Here is a 16,035-nt window from a genome sequence, read left to right on the forward strand (position 1 = left end):
TGCATTCTCGGCTGTCCCCTTCCGTCCCGACTTGTCCCGACTTTGCTCGACTGCCGCTCGCTGCCGCTCGGGTCGCGGTCCGTAATGACAGCACAAGCACGAGAAACATCTGCGAGATGGGCGCGGGCCGAACCGGCGTGTCCGAGGCGCCGTGTGCGTCCGTTCGGAGCTACCAGAGCAGCTCTGTGCTGCGCCGTGCCGTGGAAAGGTGCGAAAACATGCACACAAGACACAGGCTGTTGGACAAAGTATCCCTCTCTTGTAGCGACGAAAGGTAAATTTTTGTTTACAAATTTGCCGTTGTGCACTGCTACAAAACAATATGCCCTGACGTATTTCACAACATTTCTGTCACTTCATACTGTTTTGTTATTTCCAGAGACTCTTTGGAAGTCTTCCTTGGCGCACTCTTTTCAAACTGAGTTCCTTAATATCGTATCTTACGATAGTTTAAAATCAGTATGGAAGCATCTTTGTCACATGAGAAAGGTAGCATGAAAAAAGGGCTGGCAGGGGTAGCGACAAGAAAGCAAGAAATGAAGACAGCCAGAGTTCCCAAGCGGTCGCCGATCCGAATACTAACGTTGTTGCTTATCATCGGTGGTCGGACAGGAACAGGTTTTTTTTTTTTTTTTTTAATGTAGTTAGTTTTTGGAATTTAGCGCTCCTACAAAACAGTAGGCTCTGACGCATTTCAAGAGCACATCTGTCGATTCGCAGTGTTTCGTTATTTTCAACGAGTTCCTAGCACTCTTCGTCCGCGCTTTCTTGTTCAAACTGAGTTCATTACTGTAATTTCGCATCTTACGTTTAATACAGTAGTTTAAAATGCTTGTGGAAGCATCTTTGTCGCACCTGAGAGTTTGTATGAAAAGAGGGCTGGCAGGTGTAGTGACGTACAATCTAAAAAGAGAGAAGGAGCCAACAGCACCTTTTTTTTTTTTTTTTTTTTGTGTTTCGTTATTTTCAACGAGAGCCTAGCACTCTTCCTCCGCGCATTCTTGTTCAAACTGAGTTCATTACTGTAATTTCGCATCTTACGTTTAACACAGTAGTTTAAAATGCTTGTGGAAGCATCTTTGTCGCACCTGAGAGTTTTTCATGAAAAGAGGGCTGGCAGGTGTAGTGACATAAAATTTAAAAGAAGAGAGGGAGCCAACAGCACCTTTTTTTTTTTTTTTTTTTTTTTTTTTTTATTACTGTAATTTCGCTTCTTACGTTTAATACAGTAGTTTAAAATGCTTGTGGAAGCATCTTTGTCGCACCTGAGAGTTTGTATGAAAAGAGGGCTGGCAGGTGTAGTGACGTACAATCTAAAAAGAGAGAGGGAGCCAACAGCACCTTTTTTTTTTTTTTTTTTTTTTTTCTTATTATAATTTTTTTTAGGCCTGCAACACGTGAAAACGAAATGTGATAAATGCCTCCCATTTATACGCCAAAAACAGAAAGAGGAAACGGAAAGATAAGGCGGATTCACACCGTAACAATCGATGATGACGACTGTCCAAAGGGAACACAAAACATTTGTACGCAACCAGGACGACGCATCCACCGGAAAAGGAAAGTCATTGTCGGTCGGGCATCGAGCGTGGCTGGCAGGCGGCGGCAATGAGGGCAGGGGTCAATTAGTCTGAGGCCTGGCCACAGTGTCGCCCTCACACCCGTCATCACTCATATCGACCGTAAAACAAAACAATATTTCATGTATGAAAAAAAAGAGAAATCGCAACAGCCTAGGTGTAGTAAAAACAACATGAAACAAAACGCTATTTTAAAGCGCCGGCAATCCCGGTGTGAAATCCCACACCGACGAAAGGTTCCAAAAGTGCCGAGCGCAGACACGTGACGAGAAGTGGGAGCGCTCGACAGTAAAAGAAATGAAAAAAGGAAAAGGAAAAAAGAAAAAATAACGCAAACAGTCACCACTAGAAACTAGAACTGAAACATCAGTAAAGAATCTCGTCACGCCACATACGGGGAAAAAAAAGAAAAAAGAAACTAATAATACCGACACTCATGCCAAACAAGAAGTTTGGCAATAACTACAGAAAAAACTGAAAAGACTTCTGATGTCGTTCGATAGTCAAGTTTCGGCAATTTTCGTTCCAGAAAACATAGAGAAAGTCGCATTTATTCATATTGTGTCGCTCAAGGGCAATTTGAAAATACGAGACAATAACATCCATGTTACGCAGGTACTGACATACGCGCAAAAGCATGCGCCAGTGCGACCTGCAAAAAATTTGCAAAATTTTGCCGATAATGTGGCGATGTCTGAATCTGAGAATGTTGGGTCCATAAAAAGGTAAGGAAGTCCAAATCGGTACACAACTTTAAAGAGAAAATAGCAAAAACTGTATGGCCAAAGATCCACACCGTAGCATTTCGCTTGGTGGTGGGGTAGACGACACACTGCGGAATTAATACATCATCCACAGTAACGGTTCGAGCGTCCACCCGCTGAATCAGACGAATCATATCCCTGGCGACGTCCCAAACACGGCGGAAGCGGTCACACGCAAAGCGGTGTTCAAGAGTATCGTCGACAGTACACACGTCACACACTCCAGATGGGATAAGGTTGATGGAATGAAGTTTGGAGTTGGTGGGGATGGTGCGATGCACCACCTTGTACCATGCAGCGTGTACGGAAGCCGGGAGGACTTTGTTGGCGAGGTTTTGCCACACTGCCACCCAGTTGCAGCGTGGCAATCGATACTCCCACTTGCAACGAATAGGAGGTCCGCGTATAGCATCGCAGACAGCGCTAACCGTGTGGGCGGAGATGTCACGAAGTGTCAGGTAACTATTATCGAAATAGTAGCGGCGCACGTAAGAAAGATAAAACGGGATGTGCGACACAGAAACAGGTGCCACTTCAGAATGAGGACGATAACGATTAAAAACAACCGCGGTGGGACTGCAAGGTGCCTTCTGCATAACAGCGGTAATTCTCTTCCAAAGGAGAGCCGCACATTTGGCTGAAAAATCGACAAGTCCCAAACCGCCGTCGGACAGGCCCAAGGTACAGACAGCATGTGACACCTTAAAAATCTCCCCCCTCCATAAAAACCAGTAAATCGCCTGTGTGATGGCGCGCCCCAATTGCTTGGGTACCGGGAGAACCTGCGCAAGGTACCACGCCCTTGCCAAGAAGTTATTATTTATTAACTGCACCTTTTCCCGAAGGGCCAAATTTCGGACCGCATGGATCTTGACAACAGCACGAATCCGATGCAGCGTAGGCCGCCAATTTAGTGCTTCCATCTGCTGTGGATTCGAGGATAAAAGGACTCCAAGAACTTTATGCTGCTGCTGTACACAGAACCAGTCCCTACGAAGGGTACGTGCGCGGGCGGTGAGCGGTAAAAGAACAGTTTTCTGTGTATTGACAATCGCCCCCGTAGCTTGTTCAAAGTTGTGCAGAACGACTTGCAACCTGTCAACATCGTCTAAATGCTCAATAAATACGCCAAGGTCATCAGCGTATGCTTTACAAACCAATCTGGTAGTCCCCATCTGAATGCCGCGACATTCCTGACCGATATAGCGGAGGAGGGGATCCAGCGCAATGGCAAAAAGCGCCATGGAAAGCGGACACCCTTGCCGCACGGAGCGACCTACACGAAAAGCAGGAGTAAGACGACCATTAACACAGATGCGTGACGTAGCATTTTGCAACAGATGCGTCACTAAGTTGGTAAATTTATAACCAAACCCCATGTGTACCAAAACCTGACGCAAATAAAAATGACTAATACGGTCAAAGGCATTCTTAAAATCAACTAATAAAATCGCCGCAGTCCGAAGCCGAGCACTTTTTACATAACCAATGCAGTCCCTGTAAGCAAGGATAGCGTCAAAGATATTCCGATCGCGCACCGCACACGTTTGCTGAGGACTAAGTACCGCCGGCAAAATGTTTTTAAGTCGCTGAGCGACGCAGCGCGTGACGATCTTGTACTCAACATTTAATAAAGTAATCGGACGGACAGCGTCGATATTTGGCACAGCATTGGATTTGGGAACGAGCGTCACAACCCCCTCCACAAAGGCAGCTGGTACAGTCACACCATTTCGAATATCATTTACCAAATCTACTAAAATCTCACTAAAAAGATGAAAAAATTTCAAATAAAATTCCGCAGGAATCCCATCTGGACCTGGAGACTTCCCGTTGGGACTCCGCCGAACGGCATCGAGAACTTCATCAGACGTAAAGGCGGCAGTTAAATGATTCCTGTCCGGGCGAGTTAAAACATGGGGTACAGTCTGCAAAAAATCTCGCAACGCGTCGGAATCCACATCAACAGCACGGAAAAGTGAAGCGAAATGTTCAAAAATATCCGTTTCAATTTCCGACTGTACAGAAGTGCGATCGCCGTTTCGCAGCCGCCAAACGTTAATCTTCAAACGTTCACGGCGTTTGCGTTCCCTGTGTAAATGGTAAATGGACAGAGGTTCCCCAGTAACAAGTCCCGCAGGCTGACTTCGGACGGTCACCCCATCACTAACGGCACGCATGTCAAGTAAAAGCTTTGCTTGAAATTGCTTCAGAGTAGGCAACAACTCGGGCTGTGACGTCACCCGCAACGCTAAGTCCCGTAAACAAGCCTGGCGGAAGCGAGCCGTTGCCCGACGCCAGCGTGCCGCCTCACGGCTGTAATCAATTAAAAATTTCCTAATCGCCGGTTTAACTATCGCAACCCACCACTCAATGGTGCTACTATGACCGCCTCGAGTCCGCAACAACCGTTGCCATATACGGTTAAAACAAGTCACAAAATGGTCGTCATTGAGTAAACTGCAATTGAACTTCCACAAATTGGTACGGCGAGGAACACACAAACGAGGCAATAAAAGACGACAGGAGTAACTGGAGTGGTCAGAAAATACGACAGGAGTCACGTCAGCACTACAAATACGGGCAGACAGCTGCCTAGACACATAAATCCGATCGAGGCGGCTACGCCCGGTACCGTAAAAATAGGTGAAGTAGGTGAAATCCGGGTGTAAAACACGCCACGTGTCGAGCAGCTGAAAACTAGTGACTAAAGTACCCAGCTCGTGACATTTGTTTGGACGCGGCTCTTGATCGCTGTCGTCTAAAACACAATTAAAATCACCCCCAACGATTAAAGTATCGACATTCCTGGATAGAAGCTGACACAAATCTCTACCATAAAATTCAGCCCTGGCCGGTTTAACATTTCCTGACGGAGCGTACACATTTACAAACACAATTCCAAAAATGGTACAAGCAACAGCGCGACCGTTCGGTAAAATGTCAACGTTAGATATTGGTAAGCCAGAACGCACTAAAATTGCAGTGCCCGTATCGTTATCAGGGGCAATATTATCAATCACAGTAAAATCAGTAAAATCATGCAAAAACAAAAGCGCTTCACAAGTCACCTCCTGTAAAAAAGCGACGTGACAGTTATTATCATACAAGAAATTTTTTAAAATCATAGCCTTCTGCGGATTTCGCAACTTATTAAGATTAACTGTTAAGATGTTCCACTGGCTACAGTCGTTAACCATATACACGGAATAACACAGTTAAAAAACAAGAAAATAAAAGAAAAACATGAAATTTGCTTAAAACAAGATAAAACATACAAACTTGCTAGGAGGGGGAGGACATACAATAAGTCACACTAATGGTTACCACCGGCCTCCACATCCGCCGACCAATCCTGTGACTGACTAGGAAGGGGGGGGCGGGAGCGGTGGAGTCCCAGAAACTGTGACGGCACTTTCTGTGACGGAATGCTCCACGGCGGGCATCTCGACATCCGAAGATAAAGGCGGCACCAAATCGTGGGTGGAAGGGGGGGCACGACGAAGGTGCGAATCTTCGGCCTTTCTTTTGGTTGGAAAGGGGGAAGGTGTCACAGACAAAGGCGGATCCACCGCCATGCCGGAATCAGCATCAGAAGTCGGTTGGCTCAGGAAGGTTTTCAAATGTTGCACCGCGATGTCACGTTTCTGCGTTGCAGCAACAACATCACCCTCCGGCTGAGTGCGGGAAGAGGTCTGCTTTTTCGCGTGGCGCCTGCTGCCTCCCCCCTGAGACGGGCGGTGGCCGATGTCTACGCCGTCGCGCGTGGCCGGTTGTCGGGAGGTCGGTTGCCCGACCGACCGAACCTGAGGGGGGGCAGGAGAACGCGCCACCGGAGACGGACTCCGATTTTTGTCCGAAAAACCACGCGTATTAAACGAAGCAGAGCTACTGGCACTACGTAAACGTGGGGTGCCAGAAGCTCGAGCGACATTCCGGTCCCTACGCGGTTTCGGTGCAGTAAAAGCTTCACGTTCTACAACAGCACTGGCACCAGAAAGACTGTCGGGGACGGTAGTAGGAGCAACCGCCGATATGTCGGGTTCCGTAACCGGGACAGTATGCGGAACAATTTCTGCCGACATCGGCACGGATTGCGGTGAGACTTCGTCCACTACCGGTTTTTCAAAAACAGATTCAGTTGTCGCAGCCGCGAGCAAAGAAGGCTCAACAGGAGGTTCAGAAACAGAAACAGAGTCACTATCAGGAACAGACGTGTCCATAACGTCAGCGGCGGCCGATACAGGGGGGGCGGCCGCGAGTTGCACACGTGCAGGGGGGGCGGAACCTAAACTCGTTGCAGCAACAGAAGCAAAGCTAGGCCCACTTAAAACGTCCTCACGTGGCAACTGAACAGGCTGCCTGCGTTTAGGACAGTTTTGTCGGTAATGACCAACAGCACCGCAAAAGGAACACGTCTGAGGTTGACCACTATAGGTTATAAAAGCACGATGACCGTTAACTAACAAGAAGGACGGAATATGTTGTCGTACTATCATCTTTACACTCCTCACGCCGTTTTCGACCTGAAAAACATAGGCGGAAGACCACTTCTCTTTAAAAACAGATAGCACGGTCCCGTACGGCCGCAAATGACGAGATATTGTGTCATTCCGGATTTCAAAAGGCAAGTTGAACACACGAACATTTCGAAGGCCAAACCCACCATGAGAAATAGTCACGTTACTAATGCGACCGTCTAGATGTCGAAATTTACGGATACCATCATTAACATTTACCACGGTATCACACAATTCGGGAGTTTTCAACTTCAAAAACACGGAATTGATAAAAGTATCAAATTGAACTCCGAGAACGTCATCGGTCGACAAACACAATTCCTCAAGTATCCAACGGTGAATTTCGAAAGCTGACGGTTTTCCGACGGAACTATCGAATTCGCATTGCACATTATTTTGTCGTTCTTCACTATTATCATACAACATAGCCATAACTTACGGACTTGATGAAATGTAGCCGCGAGGCAGGAGACAGACGACACGCGAGGCGCCGCCGGCCAAGTCGCACAAGGAAGTACTGCTCGCTCGGCACCGAGGTGTTGCCAGGCGGGCAGACAGCCAAGTACTAACCGGGCCCGATGTTGCTTAACTTCGGTGATCGGACGAGAACCGGTGTATTCAACATGGTATGGCCGTTGGCGTCGTTATACTGTAGCTGCACGGCAGAAGAAGGCTTCGCCTCTCCTCCTAACACAAGCAATCGCTTTTTTCGGTGGCACATTTGACGCAAAGCACGTCCTTCCACCTCGAAGGCGACGCGCCGCCACGTGGGTCGGACGCACAACACAGCTGCTCGTTGCACCGCCTGTCATTCGTTTGGTTCGTGCGGCCTCCGACACTCGCGGGAGACGCACCTTGTTATCGTTATCCGGCGCAGGGCTTGCGCGCGGCCGGGCGGCTTGGGGACTCGCGGGGTGTGGCAGTGTCCTGCTGGACCGAGGGAAGCGTTCTCACCTGCCTGACACGCGTCGCGCTTCCAGATATTTGCGTAATTCGCACGGTGCATTCTCGGCTGTCCCCTTCCGTCCCGACTTGTCCCGACTTTGCTCGACTGCCGCTCGCTGCCGCTCGGGTCGCGGTCCGTAATGACAGCACAAGCACGAGAAACATCTGCGAGATGGGCGCGGGCCGAACCGGCGTGTCCGAGGCGCCGTGTGCGTCCGTTCGGAGCTACCAGAGCAGCTCTGTGCTGCGCCGTGCCGTGGAAAGGTGCGAAAACATGCACACAAGACACAGGCTGTTGGACAAAGTATCCCTCTCTTGTAGCGACGAAAGGTAAATTTTTGTTTACAAATTTGCCGTTGTGCACTGCTACAAAACAATATGCCCTGACGTATTTCACAACATTTCTGTCACTTCATACTGTTTTGTTATTTCCAGAGACTCTTTGGAAGTCTTCCTTGGCGCACTCTTTTCAAACTGAGTTCCTTAATATCGTATCTTACGATAGTTTAAAATCAGTATGGAAGCATCTTTGTCACATGAGAAAGGTAGCATGAAAAAAGGGCTGGCAGGGGTAGCGACAAGAAAGCAAGAAATGAAGACAGCCAGAGTTCCCAAGCGGTCGCCGATCCGAATACTAACGTTGTTGCTTATCATCGGTGGTCGGACAGGAACAGGTTTTTTTTTTTTTTAATGTAGTTAGTTTTTGGAATTTAGCGCTCCTACAAAACAGTAGGCTCTGACGCATTTCAAGAGCACATCTGTCGATTCGCAGTGTTTCGTTATTTTCAACGAGTTCCTAGCACTCTTCGTCCGCGCTTTCTTGTTCAAACTGAGTTCATTACTGTAATTTCGCATCTTACGTTTAATACAGTAGTTTAAAATGCTTGTGGAAGCATCTTTGTCGCACCTGAGAGTTTGTATGAAAAGAGGGCTGGCAGGTGTAGTGACGTACAATCTAAAAAGAGAGAAGGAGCCAACAGCACCCGGTGTTCCCAGGCGGTCACCCATCCAAGTACTAACCAGGCCCGATGTTGCTTAACTTCGGTGATCGGACGAGAACCGGTGTATTCAACATGGTATGGCCGTTGGCGTCGTTATACTGTAGCTGCACGGCAGAAGAAGGCTTCGCCTCTCCTCCTAACACAAGCAATCGCTTTTTTCGGTGGCACATTTGACACAAAGCACGTCCTTCCACCTCGAAGGCGACGCGCCGCCACGTGGGTCGGACGCACAACACAGCTGCTCGTTGCACCGCCTGTCATTCGTTTGGTTCGTGCGGCCTCCGACACTCGCGGGAGACGCACCTTGTTATCGTTATCCGGCGCAGGGCTTGCGCGCGGCCGGGCGGCTTGGGGACTCGCGGGGTGTGGCAGTGTCCTGCTGGACCGAGGGAAGCGTTCTCACCTGCCTGACACGCGTCGCGCTTCCAGATATTTGCGTAATTCGCACGGTGCATTCTCGGCTGTCCCCTTCCGTCCCGACTTGTCCCGACTTTGCTCGACTGCCGCTCGCTGCCGCTCGGGTCGCGGTCCGTAATGACAGCACAAGCACGAGAAACATCTGCGAGATGGGCGCGGGCCGAACCGGCGTGTCCGAGGCGCCGTGTGCGTCCGTTCGGAGCTACCAGAGCAGCTCTGTGCTGCGCCGTGCCGTGGAAAGGTGCGAAAACATGCACACAAGACACAGGCTGTTGGACAAAGTATCCCTCTCTTGTAGCGACGAAAGGTAAATTTTTGTTTACAAATTTGCCGTTGTGCACTGCTACAAAACAATATGCCCTGACGTATTTCACAACATTTCTGTCACTTCATACTGTTTTGTTATTTCCAGAGACTCTTTGGAAGTCTTCCTTGGCGCACTCTTTTCAAACTGAGTTCCTTAATATCGTATCTTACGATAGTTTAAAATCAGTATGGAAGCATCTTTGTCACATGAGAAAGGTAGCATGAAAAAAGGGCTGGCAGGGGTAGCGACAAGAAAGCAAGAAATGAAGACAGCCAGAGTTCCCAAGCGGTCGCCGATCCGAATACTAACGTTGTTGCTTATCATCGGTGGTCGGACAGGAACAGGTTTTTTTTTTTTTTTTAATGTAGTTAGTTTTTGGAATTTAGCGCTCCTACAAAACAGTAGGCTCTGACGCATTTCAAGAGCACATCTGTCGATTCGCAGTGTTTCGTTATTTTCAACGAGTTCCTAGCACTCTTCGTCCGCGCTTTCTTGTTCAAACTGAGTTCATTACTGTAATTTCGCATCTTACGTTTAATACAGTAGTTTAAAATGCTTGTGGAAGCATCTTTGTCGCACCTGAGAGTTTGTATGAAAAGAGGGCTGGCAGGTGTAGTGACGTACAATCTAAAAAGAGAGAAGGAGCCAACAGCACCCGGTGTTCCCAGGCGGTCACCCATCCAAGTACTAACCGGGCCCGATGTTGCTTAACTTCGGTGATCGGACGAGAACCGGTGTATTCAACATGGTATGGCCGTTGGCGTCGTTATACTGTAGCTGCACGGCAGAAGAAGGCTTCGCCTCTCCTCCTAACACAAGCAATCGCTTTTTTCGGTGGCACATTTGACGCAAAGCACGTCCTTCCACCTCGAAGGCGACGCGCCGCCACGTGGGTCGGACGCACAACACAGCTGCTCGTTGCACCGCCTGTCATTCGTTTGGTTCGTGCGGCCTCCGACACTCGCGGGAGACGCACCTTGTTATCGTTATCCGGCGCAGGGCTTGCGCGCGGCCGGGCGGCTTGGGGACTCGCGGGGTGTGGCAGTGTCCTGCTGGACCGAGGGAAGCGTTCTCACCTGCCTGACACGCGTCGCGCTTCCAGATATTTGCGTAATTCGCACGGTGCATTCTCGGCTGTCCCCTTCCGTCCCGACTTGTCCCGACTTTGCTCGACTGCCGCTCGCTGCCGCTCGGGTCGCGGTCCGTAATGACAGCACAAGCACGAGAAACATCTGCGAGATGGGCGCGGGCCGAACCGGCGTGTCCGAGGCGCCGTGTGCGTCCGTTCGGAGCTACCAGAGCAGCTCTGTGCTGCGCCGTGCCGTGGAAAGGTGCGAAAACATGCACACAAGACACAGGCTGTTGGACAAAGTATCCCTCTCTTGTAGCGACGAAAGGTAAATTTTTGTTTACAAATTTGCCGTTGTGCACTGCTACAAAACAATATGCCCTGACGTATTTCACAACATTTCTGTCACTTCATACTGTTTTGTTATTTCCAGAGACTCTTTGGAAGTCTTCCTTGGCGCACTCTTTTCAAACTGAGTTCCTTAATATCGTATCTTACGATAGTTTAAAATCAGTATGGAAGCATCTTTGTCACATGAGAAAGGTAGCATGAAAAAAGGGCTGGCAGGGGTAGCGACAAGAAAGCAAGAAATGAAGACAGCCAGAGTTCCCAAGCGGTCGCCGATCCGAATACTAACGTTGTTGCTTATCATCGGTGGTCGGACAGGAACAGGTTTTTTTTTTTTTAATGTAGTTAGTTTTTGGAATTTAGCGCTCCTACAAAACAGTAGGCTCTGACGCATTTCAAGAGCACATCTGTCGATTCGCAGTGTTTCGTTATTTTCAACGAGTTCCTAGCACTCTTCGTCCGCGCTTTCTTGTTCAAACTGAGTTCATTACTGTAATTTCGCATCTTACGTTTAATACAGTAGTTTAAAATGCTTGTGGAAGCATCTTTGTCGCACCTGAGAGTTTGTATGAAAAGAGGGCTGGCAGGTGTAGTGACGTACAATCTAAAAAGAGAGAAGGAGCCAACAGCACCCGGTGTTCCCAGGCGGTCACCCATCCAAGTACTAACCGGGCCCGATGTTGCTTAACTTCGGTGATCGGACGAGAACCGGTGTATTCAACATGGTATGGCCGTTGGCGTCGTTATACTGTAGCTGCACGGCAGAAGAAGGCTTCGCCTCTCCTCCTAACACAAGCAATCGCTTTTTTCGGTGGCACATTTGACGCAAAGCACGTCCTTCCACCTCGAAGGCGACGCGCCGCCACGTGGGTCGGACGCACAACACAGCTGCTCGTTGCACCGCCTGTCATTCGTTTGGTTCGTGCGGCCTCCGACACTCGCGGGAGACGCACCTTGTTATCGTTATCCGGCGCAGGGCTTGCGCGCGGCCGGGCGGCTTGGGGACTCGCGGGGTGTGGCAGTGTCCTGCTGGACCGAGGGAAGCGTTCTCACCTGCCTGACACGCGTCGCGCTTCCAGATATTTGCGTAATTCGCACGGTGCATTCTCGGCTGTCCCCTTCCGTCCCGACTTGTCCCGACTTTGCTCGACTGCCGCTCGCTGCCGCTCGGGTCGCGGTCCGTAATGACAGCACAAGCACGAGAAACATCTGCGAGATGGGCGCGGGCCGAACCGGCGTGTCCGAGGCGCCGTGTGCGTCCGTTCGGAGCTACCAGAGCAGCTCTGTGCTGCGCCGTGCCGTGGAAAGGTGCGAAAACATGCACACAAGACACAGGCTGTTGGACAAAGTATCCCTCTCTTGTAGCGACGAAAGGTAAATTTTTGTTTACAAATTTGCCGTTGTGCACTGCTACAAAACAATATGCCCTGACGTATTTCACAACATTTCTGTCACTTCATACTGTTTTGTTATTTCCAGAGACTCTTTGGAAGTCTTCCTTGGCGCACTCTTTTCAAACTGAGTTCCTTAATATCGTATCTTACGATAGTTTAAAATCAGTATGGAAGCATCTTTGTCACATGAGAAAGGTAGCATGAAAAAAGGGCTGGCAGGGGTAGCGACAAGAAAGCAAGAAATGAAGACAGCCAGAGTTCCCAAGCGGTCGCCGATCCGAATACTAACGTTGTTGCTTATCATCGGTGGTCGGACAGGAACAGGTTTTTTTTTTTTTTTTAATGTAGTTAGTTTTTGGAATTTAGCGCTCCTACAAAACAGTAGGCTCTGACGCATTTCAAGAGCACATCTGTCGATTCGCAGTGTTTCGTTATTTTCAACGAGTTCCTAGCACTCTTCGTCCGCGCTTTCTTGTTCAAACTGAGTTCATTACTGTAATTTCGCATCTTACGTTTAATACAGTAGTTTAAAATGCTTGTGGAAGCATCTTTGTCGCACCTGAGAGTTTGTATGAAAAGAGGGCTGGCAGGTGTAGTGACGTACAATCTAAAAAGAGAGAAGGAGCCAACAGCACCCGGTGTTCCCAGGCGGTCACCCATCCAAGTACTAACCGGGCCCGATGTTGCTTAACTTCGGTGATCGGACGAGAACCGGTGTATTCAACATGGTATGGCCGTTGGCGTCGTTATACTGTAGCTGCACGGCAGAAGAAGGCTTCGCCTCTCCTCCTAACACAAGCAATCGCTTTTTTCGGTGGCACATTTGACGCAAAGCACGTCCTTCCACCTCGAAGGCGACGCGCCGCCACGTGGGTCGGACGCACAACACAGCTGCTCGTTGCACCGCCTGTCATTCGTTTGGTTCGTGCGGCCTCCGACACTCGCGGGAGACGCACCTTGTTATCGTTATCCGGCGCAGGGCTTGCGCGCGGCCGGGCGGCTTGGGGACTCGCGGGGTGTGGCAGTGTCCTGCTGGACCGAGGGAAGCGTTCTCACCTGCCTGACACGCGTCGCGCTTCCAGATATTTGCGTAATTCGCACGGTGCATTCTCGGCTGTCCCCTTCCGTCCCGACTTGTCCCGACTTTGCTCGACTGCCGCTCGCTGCCGCTCGGGTCGCGGTCCGTAATGACAGCACAAGCACGAGAAACATCTGCGAGATGGGCGCGGGCCGAACCGGCGTGTCCGAGGCGCCGTGTGCGTCCGTTCGGAGCTACCAGAGCAGCTCTGTGCTGCGCCGTGCCGTGGAAAGGTGCGAAAACATGCACACAAGACACAGGCTGTTGGACAAAGTATCCCTCTCTTGTAGCGACGAAAGGTAAATTTTTGTTTACAAATTTGCCGTTGTGCACTGCTACAAAACAATATGCCCTGACGTATTTCACAACATTTCTGTCACTTCATACTGTTTTGTTATTTCCAGAGACTCTTTGGAAGTCTTCCTTGGCGCACTCTTTTCAAACTGAGTTCCTTAATATCGTATCTTACGATAGTTTAAAATCAGTATGGAAGCATCTTTGTCACATGAGAAAGGTAGCATGAAAAAAGGGCTGGCAGGGGTAGCGACAAGAAAGCAAGAAATGAAGACAGCCAGAGTTCCCAAGCGGTCGCCGATCCGAATACTAACGTTGTTGCTTATCATCGGTGGTCGGACAGGAACAGGTTTTTTTTTTTTTTTTAATGTAGTTAGTTTTTGGAATTTAGCGCTCCTACAAAACAGTAGGCTCTGACGCATTTCAAGAGCACATCTGTCGATTCGCAGTGTTTCGTTATTTTCAACGAGTTCCTAGCACTCTTCGTCCGCGCTTTCTTGTTCAAACTGAGTTCATTACTGTAATTTCGCATCTTACGTTTAATACAGTAGTTTAAAATGCTTGTGGAAGCATCTTTGTCGCACCTGAGAGTTTGTATGAAAAGAGGGCTGGCAGGTGTAGTGACGTACAATCTAAAAAGAGAGAAGGAGCCAACAGCACCCGGTGTTCCCAGGCGGTCACCCATCCAAGTACTAACCGGGCCCGATGTTGCTTAACTTCGGTGATCGGACGAGAACCGGTGTATTCAACATGGTATGGCCGTTGGCGTCGTTATACTGTAGCTGCACGGCAGAAGAAGGCTTCGCCTCTCCTCCTAACACAAGCAATCGCTTTTTTCGGTGGCACATTTGACGCAAAGCACGTCCTTCCACCTCGAAGGCGACGCGCCGCCACGTGGGTCGGACGCACAACACAGCTGCTCGTTGCACCGCCTGTCATTCGTTTGGTTCGTGCGGCCTCCGACACTCGCGGGAGACGCACCTTGTTATCGTTATCCGGCGCAGGGCTTGCGCGCGGCCGGGCGGCTTGGGGACTCGCGGGGTGTGGCAGTGTCCTGCTGGACCGAGGGAAGCGTTCTCACCTGCCTGACACGCGTCGCGCTTCCAGATATTTGCGTAATTCGCACGGTGCATTCTCGGCTGTCCCCTTCCGTCCCGACTTGTCCCGACTTTGCTCGACTGCCGCTCGCTGCCGCTCGGGTCGCGGTCCGTAATGACAGCACAAGCACGAGAAACATCTGCGAGATGGGCGCGGGCCGAACCGGCGTGTCCGAGGCGCCGTGTGCGTCCGTTCGGAGCTACCAGAGCAGCTCTGTGCTGCGCCGTGCCGTGGAAAGGTGCGAAAACATGCACACAAGACACAGGCTGTTGGACAAAGTATCCCTCTCTTGTAGCGACGAAAGGTAAATTTTTGTTTACAAATTTGCCGTTGTGCACTGCTACAAAAGAATATGCCCTGACGTATTTCACAACATTTCTGTCACTTCATACTGTTTTGTTATTTCCAGAGACTCTTTGGAAGTCTTCCTTGGCGCACTCTTTTCAAACTGAGTTCCTTAATATCGTATCTTACGATAGTTTAAAATCAGTATGGAAGCATCTTTGTCACATGAGAAAGGTAGCATGAAAAAAGGGCTGGCAGGGGTAGCGACAAGAAAGCAAGAAATGAAGACAGCCAGAGTTCCCAAGCGGTCGCCGATCCGAATACTAACGTTGTTGCTTATCATCGGTGGTCGGACAGGAACAGGTTTTTTTTTTTTTTTAATGTAGTTAGTTTTTGGAATTTAGCGCTCCTACAAAACAGTAGGCTCTGACGCATTTCAAGAGCACATCTGTCGATTCGCAGTGTTTCGTTATTTTCAACGAGTTCCTAGCACTCTTCGTCCGCGCTTTCTTGTTCAAACTGAGTTCATTACTGTAATTTCGCATCTTACGTTTAATACAGTAGTTTAAAATGCTTGTGGAAGCATCTTTGTCGCACCTGAGAGTTTGTATGAAAAGAGGGCTGGCAGGTGTAGTGACGTACAATCTAAAAAGAGAGAAGGAGCCAACAGCACCCGGTGTTCCCAGGCGGTCACCCATCCAAGTACTAACCGGGCCCGATGTTGCTTAACTTCGGTGATCGGACGAGAACCGGTGTATTCAACATGGTATGGCCGTTGGCGTCGTTATACTGTAGCTGCACGGCAGAAGAAGGCTTCGCCTCTCCTCCTAACACAAGCAATCGCTTTTTTCGGTGGCACATTTGACGCAAAGCACGTCCTTCCACCTCGAAGGCGACGCGCCGCCACGTGGGTCGGACGCACAACACAGCTGCTC

The 16,035-nt window shown here is 49.5% G+C and overlaps 6 non-coding genes and 1 pseudogene across 6 annotated transcripts; all 7 read right to left on the reverse strand.

Moving 5' to 3' along the window:
• Positions 1–7,386: 7,386 nt before the first annotated feature.
• LOC126323235 (5S ribosomal RNA) lies at positions 7,387–7,504 on the reverse strand (annotated as a pseudogene).
• A 1,276-nt stretch (positions 7,505–8,780) lies between these two features.
• On the reverse strand, positions 8,781–8,899 carry LOC126323229 (5S ribosomal RNA). The gene has a single exon (XR_007559417.1). It is a non-coding gene; the product is annotated as a 5S ribosomal RNA (ribosomal RNA).
• A 1,278-nt stretch (positions 8,900–10,177) lies between these two features.
• Positions 10,178–10,296, reverse strand: LOC126323209 (5S ribosomal RNA). Its single transcript, XR_007559398.1, has one exon. It is a non-coding gene; the product is annotated as a 5S ribosomal RNA (ribosomal RNA).
• A 1,275-nt stretch (positions 10,297–11,571) lies between these two features.
• LOC126323210 (5S ribosomal RNA) lies at positions 11,572–11,690 on the reverse strand. Its single transcript, XR_007559399.1, has one exon. It is a non-coding gene; the product is annotated as a 5S ribosomal RNA (ribosomal RNA).
• Positions 11,691–12,968: 1,278 nt separating this feature from the next.
• Positions 12,969–13,087, reverse strand: LOC126323211 (5S ribosomal RNA). The gene has a single exon (XR_007559400.1). It is a non-coding gene; the product is annotated as a 5S ribosomal RNA (ribosomal RNA).
• Positions 13,088–14,365: 1,278 nt separating this feature from the next.
• LOC126323212 (5S ribosomal RNA) lies at positions 14,366–14,484 on the reverse strand. Its single transcript, XR_007559401.1, has one exon. It is a non-coding gene; the product is annotated as a 5S ribosomal RNA (ribosomal RNA).
• Positions 14,485–15,761: 1,277 nt separating this feature from the next.
• Positions 15,762–15,880, reverse strand: LOC126323213 (5S ribosomal RNA). Its single transcript, XR_007559402.1, has one exon. It is a non-coding gene; the product is annotated as a 5S ribosomal RNA (ribosomal RNA).
• Between the last annotated feature and the right edge of the window lie 155 nt (positions 15,881–16,035).

The sequence above is a fragment of the Schistocerca gregaria genome, unplaced genomic scaffold (genome assembly GCF_023897955.1).
Source record: "Schistocerca gregaria isolate iqSchGreg1 unplaced genomic scaffold, iqSchGreg1.2 ptg000854l, whole genome shotgun sequence".
Classification (NCBI taxonomy): Eukaryota; Metazoa; Arthropoda; class Insecta; order Orthoptera; family Acrididae; genus Schistocerca; species Schistocerca gregaria.